Below are 17973 nucleotides of genomic sequence, written 5' to 3' on the forward strand. Positions count from 1 at the left end.
TAAAAGGTGAATTTATGATATGTGAAATATGTCTTAACAAAACTGTATTTAGAGAGAGAGAGAGAGAGAGAGAGAATGGTTTAATAAAGCTCCATCACTCAGCTTCAACCATTATCAACTCACGGCCAATCATTTCATCTAAACCCCACCCCACCAATCTACCCCATCTCCCACACGGGATAATTTTTAAAGTAAATTCCTGATATTATTTCTTCTGTAAATAATCAGTTTATTGCTCCAAAAAGTAAGGACTCTTCAAAAAAAATAATCATGATACTGTTATCACATCCAAACAAATTTTTAAATAACACCTTAGTCCAGGTGCAGTGGCTCATGCCTATAATCCCAACCCTTTGAGAAGCCAAGGCAGGCAGATCACTTGAGGTCAGGTGTTCACGACCAGCCTAGCCAACATGGTGAAACCCTGTCTCTACTAAAAAAAAAAAAAAAAAATACGAAAATTAGCCAGGCGTGGTGGCACACGCCTGTAGTCCCAGCTACTGGGGAGGCTGAGACATGAGAATTGCTTGAACCCAGGAGGCAGAGGTTACAGTGAACCGAGATCACGCCACTGCACTCCAGCCTGGGCAACAGAGTAAGACTCTGTCTCAAAACAACAACAACAACAACAACAACAACAACAAAAAAAAAACTGTAATCCCGGCACTTTGGGAGGCCAAGGCAGGTGGATCACCTGAGGTCAGGAGTTTGAGACCAGCCTGACCAACATGGAGAAACCCCATCTCTACTAAAAATACTAAATTAGCCAGGTGTGGTGGTGCATGACTGTAATCCCAGCTACTTGGTAGGCAGAGTCAGGAGAATCACCTGAACCCGGGAGGTGGAGGCTGAGGTGAGCCAAGATTGCGCCATCGCACTCCAGCCTGGGCAACAGGAGCAAAACTCTGTCTCAAAATAATAATAATAATTTTTAAAAACAGTCTTTAATATAATCAAATATTCTGTGTTCACACTTTCCCCAATTGTCTCATTAATGTGAAATTTTAACAGCTGTTTTTTCAAATTAAGATCACACAGTACATTTTGTTATTTGTCTCTTGAATTTCTGTGTGTCTATAAGCTTTCTCTCGTTTTATTTTTCTTGCAATTTATTTATTGAAGAAACAGTTGTTTGTCATGTAGAGCTTCCTATATTTTGGATTTTGCTGATTGCATCACTGTGGTATCATTTAACATGATCATGATTACATAGTAATTAGCTTTTAGATGTTTGCTGTCAATTATACTACACATACGATTTAATTCATAATTCATCAACATAGTCGCTGCTCCTTTTAGTCCTTACAATCCACCATATCCTTTGAAGCATCCTTGACACAAATTATCTCATTTAGTCTTTCTAATAACCCTATGTGGTATTATTATCCTCAATTTAAGAGATGAAGAAGGCCAGGTGCAGTGGCTCACGCCTGTAATCCCAGCACTTTGGGAGGCCAAGGCAGGTGGATCACAAAGTCAGGAGATTGAGACCATCCTGGCCAACATGGTGAAACCCTGTCTCTACTAAAATACAAAGAATTAGCCGGGTGTGGGGGCAGCGCCTGTAGTCCCAGCTACTCAGGAGGCTGAGGCAGGGGAATCACTTGAACCCAGGAGGCGGAGGTTGCAGTGAGCCGAGATCACACCACTGCACTCCAGCCTGGTGACAGTATCCAAAAAAAAAAAAAAGAAGAAGAAAATGAGGCTTAAGAGAGGTTACAGAAACTTGGCCATAGTCAATCTGCCAGTAAATATCTGGGTTCAAACTCTCTGATGTTACCATGCTGTTATCTGTTATATGATAATATTCCATCACATTGCCTGTGGTTTGTGGTGGTTCTTTTTAATCAACTCTAGGAAGCAGTCTTTCATCCATTCAAAGAATGTACTTTCACATTTCATCTTTAACACTTAGGATGCTGTCAACTTCAAGTAACAGAAAACTCCATCTCAAATTGACTCAACAATAAGGTTGTTTATTATCTCATATAACAAGAAATCCAGAAGAAGGGCAGCACTGCGGCTGGTTGATGACTGACTCAACAACAACATGGCAGACCCAGATTAATTGTATCTCTTTACAATGGCCAGAACTGGGTCACATGTCCACTACTAAACTTTTAGAGGCCAGTTAAGAGGATCCCATTCCTCTTGTCTATGATAGATTTGAGAGTGTACCTCAGAAGCTGATAGAGTCACCTTTCCTAATGTGTAAACACCTACATAGGCTTCTATAAAGAAGAAGAAGAGGGTGGACTGAATTTTGAATAGACAACCAACAGTATCTACTACCTGTTCCTAATGAGGTATGCTACATATTCCACTGTGAATAATTAAAATACTTCATTATAACTGCCACGTTGAACTTTTTTACTTTCTGTCATGTGACAATTACAGTCAATATATCAGCTTCATTTACAGGAAGAAATGGTTACACAAGATGATATGTAAAGTCCCTTCCAGTTCCAGGAGTTCTGTTTCAATTTTACATTTTCATCTTCTAAAAAGCAAGTAGAAAAGTTGCACCTACAAGATATGGTCCAGAAATGATAATGGGTTTCAACTGATAAGTCATTGGCATATTGACATCCTTTCTCCCTTAAAATAGGACATAAGCATCAGATGTAAAGAGCTAAACAGACTGGAACTGGTAATATCTTTCCATTAAGTTTTAACTTCTAGGTTAAATGTTCTACTTCCCTCACTCATCCATGAACACCTTCCAGTTTCCAACACTCATCATACAGACAGAGACTGATCAGAAGTTCCTTTTCACAACTCACTTTATTTTGGTGTCAATATCCTCCTGGAGCATGGCTCTAGGGCTGTAGGATAGCTCTTGTATCTCTGCTTCGACTGCCAAATATGACTATAACTTAAGTCATTCACCTGTCTGCTTCCTTTCATGGCTGGTTTCTGCAGGAATAATCTATTCATTTTATCATATGCAGCCATTTTCCTTGTGAGGAACCACAGGAAACCAAAGAGAAATACCGTACACTACTGAGCACCGTTGCTACTCTTTCTTCCAATATGAATGAAATTGCTTTATTATTTTCAGCTTATGCCTACTATCAGCTTTCTCTGGGAAAACTGCTGGTTCGAGCCTTAAGCAGTCCTGTTCTTATTTAACAGAAGGCTATGACGGTAACAAATGCACAACATAAAAAAGTCAAAGGCATCCCGTCGGTTACACCGGACATTCGGAATAACAAATGTACAGGAAAACTTGGGAACATGACTTAGGGTAATTTGGTCACACCCCCATTTCCTTTAACTCTTTCTGGCTCAGATTTGTCATTCTGACAGGAGGCCCAGGGCATAGTCCATTACCACAATTGTTCGTAGAAACGACACTGGTCTCTCAGTCAGCAGCTACTGCGTGCCAGTGCTCATCATGCTAGTTTCCAGAGTTTTAGAGAATTAACTTTACTTTCTGGTTCAACCCATCTGCTGGGGAAGGTATGGCCCTATTTTGAAATGTGCAAAGGGGAGACAGTGCTGGGGGTGCCCACAGGGGAAGGAGAGAAGACAGGCTTACTGACCACCTCTGTAACCTTGAATAAGTCACATCACCTCTCTCTGCCTCTTATTAACTATCATTGGGGAAAAATACCCTCACTCTGCCTGTCTCACAAGAGTTCTCATAAAAATAAAATAAGAACACGAATAGGAAAGTATTTTCATAAATGCAAAGCAGTGTTATCATTTTCAGATATGGAATTTCCTCTGCAGCACTTTTTTTTTGGCCACACGATTACTGCACACCTCGTGCCAGACGGACTATAAAGCTGTTTCACCTCTTTTCACATTTTGCCTAAAATTTCATACAGAGATTACAACAGCCATGCTGCATCCATCCCTTTGGTTCATTTTCCTCCACCACATCTCTGAATGCAAATCCCACCATCATGTGAAACACTGCATAGTAGCAACTTGCAAAACTCAACCAACCTTAAACTGTCAAGACAAGTCCCATAGGCAAAGGTTACGCTCAAAATAAGCTGCAAAAGTTCAAGAAGGAGAGAGAGACCACATCTAATTAGAAAAGGCCTCTGGAAGGTAAATCTAGATGCCATGTATTTTCATAATGTTGGTCTTTGTCCTTTGTCATCCCACTCTACTGTCATGCTTCAGAAACTTGACTTTATTTTCTCTATCTTTGGAGCTCTCAAGAATCTGACAGAGAGAATATCTTAGGGTATATTCAGGGATGAAGTGAACCGGCTCAACGACTAACAAACCCAGTGTATTTTAACATTTACCCAGCCCAACGAGGTCCAACTATCTTTAGGTTAGCACGACATATAGGACTTTCCCGGCCCAAGAACTCCCTCACAACCCCCAAGGAAGGAACTTTCACTGAGTATGCACTAAGTGCCAGACCCTAAGTGCTATGGGTCGCTTAATCCTCACAACACTTTTTCAAGCTTTAAGCCTGTTTTACAGATGAGGACGCGAAGGCTCAGACAGGCTACGTCGTCTGGTCTCACCTCAGTGAAGCCACCACTGCGCGTGGGCTCTCCAGCCCCTCACGCCATCACCCTAGAGCCTTGCTAACCTTCACCTCGCTCACCTCTCTCCATCCCTAGGCTGGCCAACTACTCTCCCCTCCCACGCCTCTGCCCAGCCGGAAAAACCTGGGGCGGGCGGGGTCTGTACCTGAGCCCGCTCTCAACGCGGCTTCCGTGTCAGGATGCTCGCTTACGAGAATGCTCCTCACAAGCTTGAAAGCCGTTGCCACCCACGCTCTCCGGAGCCCCAAGCGTCTCCAAAGAGCCTGCCCAGGCTTCCCCCCGACCCAGGTGCTTCCTCCCCTGCAGAGCTGTGGCGGGGTTCAGACCCCGATTCGGGGAGGGGACACCTGTCGAGGAAGGGCGGGGCTGGGGGACAGCGGGGCCGCAGCGAGGCGCCGCCAGGAACTACGCTTCCCAGCCTGCTCCGCTGCAGCCGCGCGCCCCGGCGCCGCGCCCGGCCGGGAGCCGCCTGTTGATCGCCGCTCTCGCCCCGGCCACGGCGCCGCCCCTGCTCTCCCGGCCCCGCTCCTCCGGGGCTGACGGACTGACTGCCCGCACCGCCGGCTCCGGGATGAGTGCACGGACGGGTGAGCGCGCCGGGGGGCGGGTGGGGCCTGCTCTGGCCGGCCGCTGTCTGCAGCCCCCGGGCCCGCAGCGCTGTGGCCGTCGCGCCCTCCCTGCCCGCGGGAGGATGCTCCGCGGCATGGGCGCTCGGCCGGGCGGGCGGGCAGAGCCGGGCCGCCTCTCGCCTCTCGCCTCCCGGCCTGGTCGGCTGCTCTGGGAGACCAGGCGCTGCGCCCGGACGGCAGGCGCCCGCCGGGGTGTGGGTCCCGCGCCCCGCACTGCGGTGCCGCAGCCTCTGCAGCTCGCTGGGCCGCGGCGTGGAGGGCGCGGTCTCCTGTCCTCCCGGGCTGCGGGGCTGTGTTCTTCCACGCCGGGCTTTGTTCCCCCACTTTCCCCCTTCCTGTGCATGTTTGATGAGCTCCTGGAGCGGTATGCATCTCCCTGCCTCGTTCAGCAGGCGATGGGGAGGGGTGGACTGGCCGGCGTCTTTCCTGAGATCGCTGGAGCTGTCACTCGCAGGGCGTTTCAGCCTCCCAGAAAGCGGCCTCGTGCGGATCCTCGAGAACCTTATTATTATTGTTATTACTTTTCTGGTTAAAGTAATGGTAGTATGTGCTCCATTGAGGCTTCCTAAATTTTCCCTGTTGGCCTGCGAAAATGAAGGTGAATTTTTAAAACAATAATAAAAGGCTCCTAATGGGAATTTTTAGAATATTCAGAGGTAGGAAGGTGATGCCGTCACAATGCAAATTAGCGGTGAAGGAGGCCGTGCTTGCTGAAGCTTCGTCTGTGCCCATTACATATCTGAATCACGAGGCATTTGGGAAGGGAATGAAAAGAATATCGGGGGAGGTGTTTCAAAAACCAGGTTCTCCTATTAGCTCGACCATTCAGGAGCTGAGAGACCTGGGCAAGTCTCTCCACCTCTCTGGGCCTCTGCCTATAAAGTGGGGCGTTTGGGCTAAATGATTTGTAAACCTCTCTTCTTCCAAGATTCTCCCCTCTCAGGGAACTGAGAAGATGAGAGTGTTTCTGTTTCAAACAGCACTACAGAAAGCCTGATTGTGACAACAAGCGCCTCTGCCCTAGTGAGGAGGAAAGATTTTTCAGAGCTTCAGCAATCTGATTTTTTTAAGAGAAAACTGATTTTCTCTGTCTACTCTCTTCAGTCTAACCCAGTAAATATGCATTGCAATCATTTTAATTTTTATAAGGAACTGTACATTGGTGGGCAACAAAGTGATGGGGTTTGTTTTTGTTTTTGTCTTTAATTTGCTGAAGGTGAAGTGATGGGATCAGCAGATAAAGGGTTAGTGGCTCCCTAGGGCTGGGCATGAGTGGTCAAATGTGGTCAGCATGGTGGTGGGGGAGGAAGCCCCAACAAGAAGTAACCAGAGTGTATATATACATTAAAGAGAAGATGCATACGGATGGATCATTGTTTGAAAAAGAAATACACAACAGAAGGAATGAGAAAATCAGAAATTTGGCGCTCTGCAAACCCTAACATGACAATTGAATAAGGCAAGGACTTACCAACTGGTCCAAAACCTTTGAGTGAAAGGTAGTTGGGGAATAGGATTTTCATATTATTTTAAAGTATCTCACCACAGGTTACTCTGGGAAAATTTGTCCTTACAATGGAGAAATTAGGAGGTTACCACTGGAACTAAATGACCAAGTTTAGCAGCATCTACTGTGAGTCTCCCGTCGTGAAGCAATAAGGAGGCATAATTTCACCTCTGTAGTGTTCCTACCAAAAGACTTGGGGATGGAGCAGAGCAAATGGGGGGCAACTATTGTAGATTAAATACTCAAGTGATACAACAGTGAACTGGGATGTATGAACTTTGAATCCTAGACGAGAAAAAAAAAGCTGTAAAAGACAATGTGGAGATAGTGACAGCTAGGTAGGGTGCAAATCCCTTGCTGCAAAGATATTTTTGCTTTTCCTGGATTGTATGTGTATATGTGTACATGAAAATATTAATTTAAAGTATATATATTTACTTGCATGAATGTCTGTGTGTATCTGTGAATCTCTCAATCAGTATTCCCCAAAATATGTAGAATGTTAATGGGTTATAAGAAAAAGAAAGTGCCTAGCCAGATGTGGAAAACACTGAGCAAAGCTGGAAAAGTTGGTTTATTCTTGACTTTTGGAGCCTTTCATGGGTTAATGATCATTGTATATGGGGATGTAAATGGGGTGGGAATGTCCATAGGATGGGATATGTAATGTTGTAATGTTTCCCAAACTGCGTGCAAAAATAAAAAATGAAAAATATCTTGAGGGACTGTCATTACATGGAACCAACTTTGAGAAACTGCCTTTAATGCATTTTTGAGTGATAGATCAGGACATATGATTAAATGTGTAAGTTGTAAGTATTTGTGCTTCCCATTACCTACAGATTAGAATTCAAATTTCAGTTTCTGGTTTTAATGGATCATAACAGTTTGATCCGTCTACTTTTTCAACCTAAATTTCCCATCTTTCTTCCTATAAATTATCCTGCTTAGTCCTTTGTTGTATACTATGAACCATTTTTATTTTCAGTACACCAAAAAGTCAATTCTACATAACTTTAAGGCTTCGTGGTTGTGTAAAATGGGATGCGCTCTTCTGCTCTGGCTCTTCCATGGACTGAGATAGCCACCTTTACTCCCAAAGCCATTTTGAGTTCCTTGGCCTTGGTCACATGTTTCAGCACAACCTTCCTTAAAGCTGTGATTTCTTCCTATTTCTGCTTTTATGAATTGCCATCCTATTTTGGCATCAAAGCTGCCCCACTTATTACCTCTTTCACATGTGTCATCAGTATTCCTGGGTTCCCCTAGTAAAAGTTAGGTAGGGTGGGGATGAGAAAGTCAGCTGCAGGACTGTGAGTGACATGAGCTCATGAAACAGGGCACAAGGCCAGCCATGCCAAACCTGGACAAGAGGAGAAAGGAGACAAGCTGAGGCACAAGCCCTAAGAAAGGACCAGGAGGTCCCTTGAACTGGGCTGCTATTCAGCCAGTGTGCATGGGGACAACTGTTCTCATTGTTGATAAACAACCATTCTGACTGGGCAGTGTCCATTTTATACCAGTTGCTAAATGTTTTGCACATCATCTAGGTAAGCACTTACAAGTCAGGGTGCACGCAGCATCCATAAGTCATAACAAAGCCTGGATCAAAACCTACCTGGTATAAAATGCCGAAGAAAGAGACAAGATGAGTGAGTCAAAGACCACATAAGCAAGCAGAAGAAAGGAGGGCACATGAATCAAAGGACAAAAAGCAGGAAACGCAAGGTGCCAATCAGGAAGTTAGAAGAAGCCTATAAATTCCCAAAGGCAAGAGGAAGGACATGGTTAAAAGCAACAGGCAGTTAAAAACCAGAAAGGCACAGATCTCCAAGTGGAAGGCAAGGAGATAAATAGAGGTCAAGAAACAGGAACTCCTCTAAAAACAGAAAAGAAGGCGAAGCACAGGAACAAGGCAACAGCGGGAAATAGGACCCGCCATGAGAATTGGAAACCAAGAGGCAGGCTGGGCAAACAGCAAGACTTTTTGGCTTTTTGACTACTTCCTGCCCAGGTGGAAATCTATCTCATAGCTTGGCCAGCTTACACTATGGTGGCTTTCTACACCTAGCAACACTGACCTGCAGCTCTTACAGGTTCTGCCTCTTTATATTCAGCAGATCTTGATGGGGAAAACAGAGGGAAAGAACACCCAAAAAAGGAGATTATTCCATAACCAAGGATGAAAGAGAAATAGCTTTGACTGAGGGCTTGCGCTTGCCAGACACTGTGCCTAATATGTACGTGGTCACCTTAAGTGTCACCTCAGCCTTCTGAGATAAGCACTGTTCTTTGCGTGTTTTACTGAGGATGGAACAGAGGTTTGGAGAGGTTGTCACTGCACACGTATCTGCACCATCAGACCTTGGGTTGGTTAACTCCAAGGCCCGTGCTTTTAGTCTTCTGTGTTCTTCTAACCTTGGACAGGAGCAGTCACTAGTGGGCACCTTGTTTTTCAAGTATGATTTAAGCTTTGGCAAGTTTTGTGTTGTAAGATTGGGAAATATGAGCTCTGCCTTCTAGTAAGATCTGTTCCTCATTCTTCTTTCAGCTTGTTCCTTCCCATTACTGTACCATATTTTTGATTGAGACTTCTCCTTATCCCCACCTCATTCTGTCCTTCATCCTCTGCAAGTATTTCCCAGAATACGTAGAAGCCTTTTAGTTGTTTTAAAATAAAACAAACTTAACTGGCTCATCTTCAAATAGCTACATTACAAAACACAGGCCATTGCCATGTTATATTTGCCCAGCAGCCAGAAATGAATTAAATATCTAGGATCAATTCATGTTTTGTTGGAGGATACATTGATATGCAGATTCTGTTCTAATTTACTAGTTTTAGAAAATGTGGATTTAGCTCTGGTGAAAATCAGTGCAGTAATTGTTTAAAATTATGAAATATTGGGCCGGGCGCAGTGGCTCAAGCCTGTAATCCCAGCACTTTGGGAGGCCGAGACGGGCAGATCACAAGGTCAGGAGATCGAGACCATCCAGGCTAACACAGTGAAACCCCGTCTCTACTAAAAAATACAAAAAACTAGCCGGGCGAGGTGGCAGGCACCTGTAGTCCCAGCTACTCGGGAGGCTGAGGCAGGAGAATGGCGTAAACCCTGGAGGCGGAGCTTGCAGTGAGCTGAGATCTGGCCACTACACTCCAGCCTGGGCGACAGAGCGAGACTTGTCTCAAAAAAAAAAAATTATGAAATATTAAAGATATTTTAAAAAGAATAAAGAGGGCTGGGTGTGGTGGTTTCCGCCTGTAATCCCAGCACTTTGGGAGGCCAAGGCAAGTGGATCAGGAGCTCAAGACCAGCCTGGCCAACATGGTGAAACCCCGTCTCTATTAAAAATACAAAATTTAGCCGGGCGTGGTGGCACGCGCCTGTAGTCCCAGATACTTGGGAGGCTGGGCAGGAGAATCACTTGAACCTAGGAGGCAGAGGTTACAGTAAGCCAAGATCATGCCACTGCACTCCAGCCTGGGTAACAGAGCAAGACTCTGTCTCAAAAAAAAAAAAGAATAAAGAATAATAACCTCTGCCGGGCACAGTGGCTCACGCCTGTAATCCTAGCATTTTGGGAGGCCGAGGTGGGCAGATCACCTAAGGTCAGGAGTTTGAGACCATCCTGGCCAACATGGTGAAACCCATCTCTACTAAAAATACAAAAATTAGCTGGGCATGGTGTTGTGCGCCTGTAGTCCCAGCTACTCAGGAGGCTGAGGCAGAAGAATTGCTTGAACCCGGGAGGTGGAGGTTGCAGTAAGCCGAGATCGTGCCACTGCACTTCAGACTGGGTGACAGAGCGAGACTTTGTCTCAAAAAAAAAAGAAAAAAAGAATAATAACCTCTCATTTACTGACCTCTTCCACTTAGGAATAAAGCATCACCAGCACCATTGAAGCCCAAGACTCCCTTCTCCAATCAAATTCTACCCGCTCCCAATGTGGTGTTTGTCATATCAGCAGTCCTTTGTAGCTTTCCTAGATATATACATACTCCTAGGTGATTGATGGCACTGTTTTGCCCATTTAAAACACTTTTTACAGCTGGGCACGGTGGCTTATGTCTGTAATCCCAGCACTTTGGGAGGGCGAGGTGGGCGGATTGCCTGAGCTCAGGAATTTGAGACCAGCCTGGGCAACATGGCAAAACCCTGTCTCTACAAAAAATACAAAAAGTAGCTGGGCATATGACACGCACCTGTAGTCCTAGGTACCTGGGAGGCTGAGGCAGGAGAATCACTCAAGCCCAGGAGATCAAGGCTACAGTGAGCCATGTTCATGCCACTACACTCCAGCCTGGGTGATAGAGCAAGACCCCATCTCTAAAAAAAAATCAAAAATTTTTCACCGTGTTTTTTAAACTTGTTTTACTTTTTTTTTTTTTGAGATAAGATCTTGTTTTGTCACCCAGGCTAGAGTGCAGTGAAGTCATAGCTGACTGTTATCTCGAACTCCTGGACTCTCAAGTGATCCTCCTGCCTCAGCCTCCCAAGTAGCTGGGACTACAGGCATGTGCCACCATGCCCAACCAATTAAAAAAAAATTCTGTAGAGATGGGGTTTTGCTATGTTGCCCAGGCTGGTCTCAAACCCCTGGCCTCAGACTGTCCTCTCACCTTGGCCTCCCAAAGTGCTGGGATTACAGTTGTGAGCCATAGCACTCAGCCTCACTAGGTTTTGAAGAGTAATTTTTGTTTCCTCTTTTTTTAAAATTTTATTTATTTATTTATTTATTTATTTATTTTGAGATGGAGTCTCGCTCTGTTGCCAGGCTGGAGTGCAGTGGTGCAATCTCAGCTCACTGCAACCTCTGCCTCTGGGGTTCAAGCAATTCTCTTGCCTCAGCCTCCGAAGTAGCTGGGACTACAGGCGCATGCCACCACGCCCAGCTACTTTTTTTTTTTTTTTTTTTTTTTTTTTTTGTATTTTTAGTAGAGACAGGGTTCTACCATGTTGGCCAGGATGGTCTCGATCTATTGACCTCGTGATCCACCTGCCTCAGCCTCCCAAAGTGCTGGGATTACAGACGTGAGCCACTGAGCCCAGCCTGTTTACTGTTTTGTAAAAGTTAGTCTTTGGTTTCTTTTGGGTTTAATATATAGGATCGCTTGTTGTTTCAGCTTTGGTTCTGTCTTTGTGTATAGGCAGGCTCAAAGCCTGAGCACTTCACATTGTTTCTGATTTTCCTCTTTCATACCACAGTTATACAAATAAGGTAGTGGAATAAGAAGCAAAAAAAGCCATACTCCTGCTCACACCTGTAATCCCAGCACTTTGGGAGGCCGAGGCAGGCGGATCATGAGGTCAGGAGATCAAGACCATCCGGGCTAACACAGTGAAACCCCGTCTCTACAAAAAATACAAAAAATTAGCTGGGTGTGGTGGTGGGTGCCTGTAGTCCCAGCTACTCGGGAGGCTGAGGCAGGAGAATGGTGTGAACCCGGGAGGTGGAGCTTGCAGGAGCCGAGATGGCGCCACTGCACTCCAGCCTGGGCCACAGAGTGAGACTCCATCTCAAAAGAAAAAAAAAAAAAAACAACGAAAAAACCATACTCCTTCTTTTCATTCCCAAGGCTTGTATATTTGGATAATAGGAAGAGTTACTTAAGGGCCCAAGTCATACTTACATCAGCTCAAGTCTTTAATCCCATTTCCATTTTCCTAACTGGCTCCTGTACTTGCCCACTGGGACTCCTGGAAGCCTTGTTAGGCATTTGCTTCACTCCAGCATGTACATTAGCATCGTATTGCATGTTAAATGCTTGCCATGGGACAGACACTCTGCTGGAGGTGAGGCTGTAGCAGTGCTTTGCTAACTTCCCACTGCAGCATTGCTAACAGGAAGGGAAGACAAATGGGAGCCCTTGTGCAGCCTTGGTGGGGGAAAAAGCAGACCAGCCATGAGCTGGAAAAGCTTTGATTTGACTTTAAAAGCTATGAGAATACTGCATTCATCTCCACAGTATTTCTTTTTTCTTTCTTTTTTTTTTTTTTTTTGTTGTTGAGATGGCGTCTTGCTCTGTCACCCAGGCTGGAGTGCAGTGGCGCGATCTTGGCTCACTGCAAGCTCCGCCTCCCAGGTTCACGCCATTCTCCTGCCTCAGCCTCCCGAGTAGCTGGGACTACAGGCACCCACCACCACGCCTGGCTAATTTGTGGTATTTTTCGTAGAAACGGGGTTTCACTGTGTTGGCCAGGATGGTCTCGATCTCCTGACCTTGTGATCCGCCCACCTTGGCCTCCCAAAGTCATCTCCCAGTATTTCTATATTTGTTTTTTAAAAATACAGCCTGGGCAATGTAGCGAGACCCTATCTCTACAAAAAATTTAAAAACTAACTGAGCATAGTGGCACACACCTGCAGTCTCAGCTGCAGTCAAGGGAGGTGGGGAGAGTATTGAGGCAAGAGGTTCAGTTAAGCCCAGGAGTACAAGGCTGCAGTGAGCTGTGATCACACCATTGCACTCCAGCCTGGGGAACAGAGTGAGACCCTGTTTCTGATAATAATAACAACAACAACAACAACAACAACAACTAGCTTTTCCCCAAATCTTCAAATCAAAGTTGTGCTCCAGGAGGATGCAGGTTTTTTTCTCCTCTGACTTTGAGACCCCGTGGTACATTGACACAACATAGGCAGTTTGTTTTAACAGCTACTGTTACATAGTATTAACATGTTATTTTAATTAATTAATGTATTTTCCTACTGAGTTATGACATGGTACTTGTCTTCTGGGAGTTTGTAGTATAGCTGGAGAGAGAACCATACATATAACATACATGAAAAGATAGCAAGATACATCAAATTGGTGATGTAGGCATACAAATTTAGAGGAAGAAGAAACTTCTGTGGCCTTAGATGATCCAGAAAGTTCCATCACAGGGAGAGGAAGCAGTGGATAGAGTGGAATGAGCCCTGGACCTGCGGGTTCATTTGAGCTCATTTCTTTCACATGACATTTGTTATGTAATATTTATTGGATACCTACTTCAGATCAAGAACAGTGCTGGGAGTCAGGATTTTGTCAGTGAATAAAACTCATACAGCCCCCCTCCCTCACAGAGATTAGCAAGGAAAATAGAGATAAAGCAAGTAGTTGTAATAAAGCCAAGAACAGATGTGATTAAAGGGGTAGCATGGAGATGGGGAGTGACCCAGACCTTGTCTCCAGGTCCAAACAAGGCTTCCCTGAAGAAGTGAAGCTTGCATGAGACCAGCGGCTGAGTAGGATAGCAGTCAGCCAGACGGGAGTGGTATGAGAGTGTTCTGAGCAGAGAGAACAACATAAGGCACGATCCAGGCATTGGAAGTGGGCCAGGAGGCTGGAGCCAGGAGGAGATGGGGAGTGCAGCGCAGGATGAGGGTGATGAGAATGACAGAAAGACAGACTGAATTTGAACCTTATCCTCGAGGCAGCGGAAGCCACTGGATGATTTTAAGTAACTAGAGAAGAGCTGTTTAACTCTGTGCTCACTTTGGCCATTTGTATGACGAATGGATCAGGAGGGGATAGGGCTGACATGTGGGCAATGCAGATGAGTGAAGTAGGTGGATTCTCAGCACGTTTAGGTAAGGACAGGATTTGGTGATTGATGGCTGGAAAAGAGACGAGAGAAGATGTCAAGGATGGCTCCCTGGTTTTTTGGCCAATTTCCTGAAATGGGGCATTCTGGAGGAGGAAATGATAAGAGCACTTCTGACATATTTGAGGTGTCTGAGGCAGCCAAGGAGAGATGTGGATTAGATATTAGATAGAAATATAGGGGCCTAACCCTCAGGAACAAAGTCTAGGATGAAGATACAGATTTTGGAGTCTCCTGGATATATATTATAATTAAAATTTTGGAGGCACATGAGTTCCTCCAGAGAGAATATATAGTATGAAAATAGAAGAATTTATAAGATGAGACCTTAAAGAATGCCAATATTTAAGGTGGAGGAAGAAGAATAACTAAAAGAAACCAAAAAGAAATGGTCAGAGAAATAGGAGAAAAACCATCTATGTTGCTGGATTGAGCAATCTTTAAGGCCTCTCTCAGTTCTGACATTCTGTGGTCCTGCAGAACCGGGATCTGAGCCAGGTCTCCAAAGCAGAGCACATACATACGCCATGAGAATAGAGAATGGCATTCCAAGTAATATTATTATATCAGCCAGCATCCTGACAAGAAACAGGGGATACACTCAAACTGAGTAACTTGAGAAAATTTTAATAAAGAGGCTATTTACAAAGATAGGGGAAGGATTTAGGGAATCCAACAAGGCAGAACTCTGGCACCAGCTGCCACAAGGACCCCTGACCACCCAAGGCCTGAGGCCAGCCAGGGGCAGGCAGCTGTATGGAGAGGGCTGTCTCTTGGGAGATGTGACCTTCTGGACCCAACCTCCCCCTCCCCTGCTCTCCAGTTTCCTGCTAGTGCCTCCTGTGGGCCAAACACAGGCCAGACAGGAAGGGAACCCATTGATACAGTCTAAATAGATCATCTTCCTGGAGCAGCAGGGGAGTGGATGTGGAGGGGCAAACAGAAGACAGCCAGAACAATCATCCTGGAAAATGGAAGTATTTGGGTAAGAGGGTATGTTCCTTCCCTAATGCTGCTGTAACAAATTAGCATAAATCCAGTGGCTTAAAACAATACGAATTTATTCTTACTGTTTTGGAAATTAGAAGTCTGAAACACATGTCACTGGACTGAAATCAAGGTGTCACAGGACTGTATTCCTCTCTGAAGGCACTAGGGGAAAATCCATGTCCTTGCCCTTCCCAGCCTCCAAAAGTTGCCCACATCCCTTGGCTCATGGCCCCTTCCATCATCTTCAAAGCAAAAAAATTGCATGACACTGACTCTTCTGCCCTCCTCTTCCATCTTTTAAGAGTTCTTTGGATTACGTTGGCACACCCAGATCATCCAAAATGGTCTTTCTCTTTTTAAATCCTTAATCTGGGCTGGGCATGGTGGCTCACGCCTGTAATCCCAGCACTTTGGGAAGCCGAGGTGGGTGGATCACTTGAGATCAGGAGCTCAAGACCAGCCTGGGCAACATGGTGAAATCCCATCTCTACTAAAAATACAAAAAATTAGCTGAGTGTGGTGGTGCATGCCTGTAATCGCAGCTACTCTGGAGGCTGAAGCAGGAGAATTGCTTGAACCTGGGAGGCAGAGGTTGCAGTGAGCCGAAGTCGTGCCATTGTACGCCAGCCTGGGCAACAAGAGTGAAACTCTGTCTCAAAAAAAGAAAAAAAATCCTTTATCCTTAATCTAATCACAACTCATTTGTTGTGCCATGTAAAGTAACATACAGATGTGAGGAATAGGAGGAGGACATATTTAGGTGGCTGTGATTCTGCCTACCACAGAGAGCAAATAAACCATTTTAGCTGAAGTGGGCTCCCCAGGAAACTAATGAGAGAGAAAACAGGAAGTGCAGGTTAAAGCCAAATCATGGGAGCTTTGGAGCTAGATTGTCTGGATTTCATTCTGTAGACAAGAGGGAGCCATTGTAAGTTCTTAACCAGGGAAGTGGCTTGTTAGCAGTGTTGAGAAAAATGATCCAATTATAGTGTTCTGGGTGGCTTACAGGGAAAAACAGAAATCTTTCAAGATGCAATCAGAGTAGTCCAGGCATGAAGGAACAAAAGGCTGAAACAAGAGTGGAAAAAAGGGGTGGTGTGAAAAATGTTGTACTGTAAGGACCTGCAGGAGGTGCTGACCGGCTGGACTCAGAAAAAAGTGGGAGAATCTGAAGCTGATATGAGTGTTGGGAGTGTCTGACTGGTAGATTAATCTAGACAGCAAGTTTATTTTAGAGAAAAATGGGGAGTTTAGGTTTAGTTACAGAATCCAGCAATAGAAATCCAAATAGAGGCTGGGCACTGTGGCTCATGCCTGTAATTCCAGCACTTTGGGAGGCTGAGGCAGGAGGATCGCTTGAGCCCAGAAGTTCAAGACCAGCCTGGGCAACATAGTAAGACCTCGTCTCTGCAAAAAAAAAACTTTTTATTAGCTGGGCATGGTGACATGCACCTGTAGACCCAGCTACTCGAGGGACTGAAGCAGGAAGATCACTTTATCCCAGGAATTGGAGGCTGCAGTTAGCTATGATCAAGCCAGCCTGGGCAACAGAGTGAGACCCTGTCTTTAAAAATAAAAAATAAAAAAATTCAAATAGAATCTTAACAACTCTAAGATACCATTGATTATAAAACTCTCCAGTATTTTATGTACCACTAAGAAAAAAAGGCTGGCAATCACAATATAATATGTTTTCTTTTTTTTTTTTTTTTTTGAGACGGAGTCTCGCTCTGTCGCCCAGGCTGGAGTGCACTGGCCGGATCTCAGCTCACTGCAAGCTCCGCCTCCCGGGTTTACGCCATTCTCCTGCCTCAGCCTCCCGAGTAGCTGGGACTACAGGCGCCCGCCACCTCGCCCGGCTAAGTTTTTGTATTTTTTTTAGTAGAGACGGGGTTATACCGTGTCAGCCAGGATGGTCTCGATCTCCTGACCTCGTGGTCCGCCCGTCTCGGCCTCCCAAAGTGCTGGGATTACAGGCTTGAGCCACCGCGCCCGGCCACAATATAATATGTTTTCTTAAAAATATGAAGTTTTGGCTGGGCACAGTAGCTCATACCTGTAATTCCAGCACTTTGGTAGGCCAAGCTGGGAGGATCATTTGAGCACAGGAGTTGGAGACCAGCCTGGCCAACATAGTGAGATCCTGTATCTTCAAAAAATAAAAAAATAAAATAGCCGGGCATGGTGGTGCACACCTGTAGTCCTAGCTACTCAGGAGGCTGATGTGGGAGGATTACTTAAGCCCAAGAGGTCAAGGCTGCAGTGAATTGTAATGACATACAACTGAACTCAAGCCTGGGCAACAGAGTGAGACCATGTCTCAACAAAAATTAATACTTTTTACTTTATTGAAAGAGCTGTTTTCGACTTCCACATAGGTTTTTTGAAATCTTTTTTACTGAAGTATAAATGACATACAATAAAGTGCACATATCTCAAGTGTACAGTTTGATAAGGTTTGACATATGCATGTATATGTGAAACCATCACCACAATCAAGATAGTAAACATACGTAACATCCCCAAAAGATTCCCCATGCCCCTATGTCATTCCTCTCATCTGCCCCCCCACCTCTCTCCCATGCCTAAGCAGCTCTGATTTCTTTCTGTCATATAGACTAGTTTACATGTTCGAAAATTTTAGATAAATGGAATCCTGCAGTGTATATTCTTTTTGGTCTTCTTTCTCTCATTATAATTATTTTGAGGTTCATCCATGTTTTGTGTACATCAATAGTTC

The 17973-nt window shown here is 45.0% G+C and overlaps 2 protein-coding genes across 3 annotated transcripts in view; one reads left to right on the forward strand and one right to left on the reverse strand.

Moving 5' to 3' along the window:
* Positions 1 to 4926, reverse strand: part of LYSMD2 (LysM domain containing 2) — a 29500-nt gene extending 24574 nt beyond the window's left edge. The window contains exon 1 of the mRNA XM_005559567.5: positions 4663 to 4926. The gene's annotated coding sequence lies outside the window, so the exon portion shown is untranslated. The remainder of the gene's footprint in view (positions 1 to 4662) is intronic.
* A 62-nt stretch (positions 4927 to 4988) lies between these two features.
* TMOD2 (tropomodulin 2) overlaps positions 4989 to 17973 on the forward strand; it is a 65743-nt gene continuing 52758 nt past the window's right edge. For both annotated transcript variants that reach the window (XM_015452464.4, XM_015452465.4), the window contains exon 1: positions 4989 to 5104. The gene's annotated coding sequence lies outside the window, so the exon portion shown is untranslated. The remainder of the gene's footprint in view (positions 5105 to 17973) is intronic.

Source organism: Macaca fascicularis, chromosome 7 (genome assembly GCF_037993035.2).
Source record: "Macaca fascicularis isolate 582-1 chromosome 7, T2T-MFA8v1.1".
Taxonomy (NCBI): Eukaryota; Metazoa; Chordata; class Mammalia; order Primates; family Cercopithecidae; genus Macaca; species Macaca fascicularis.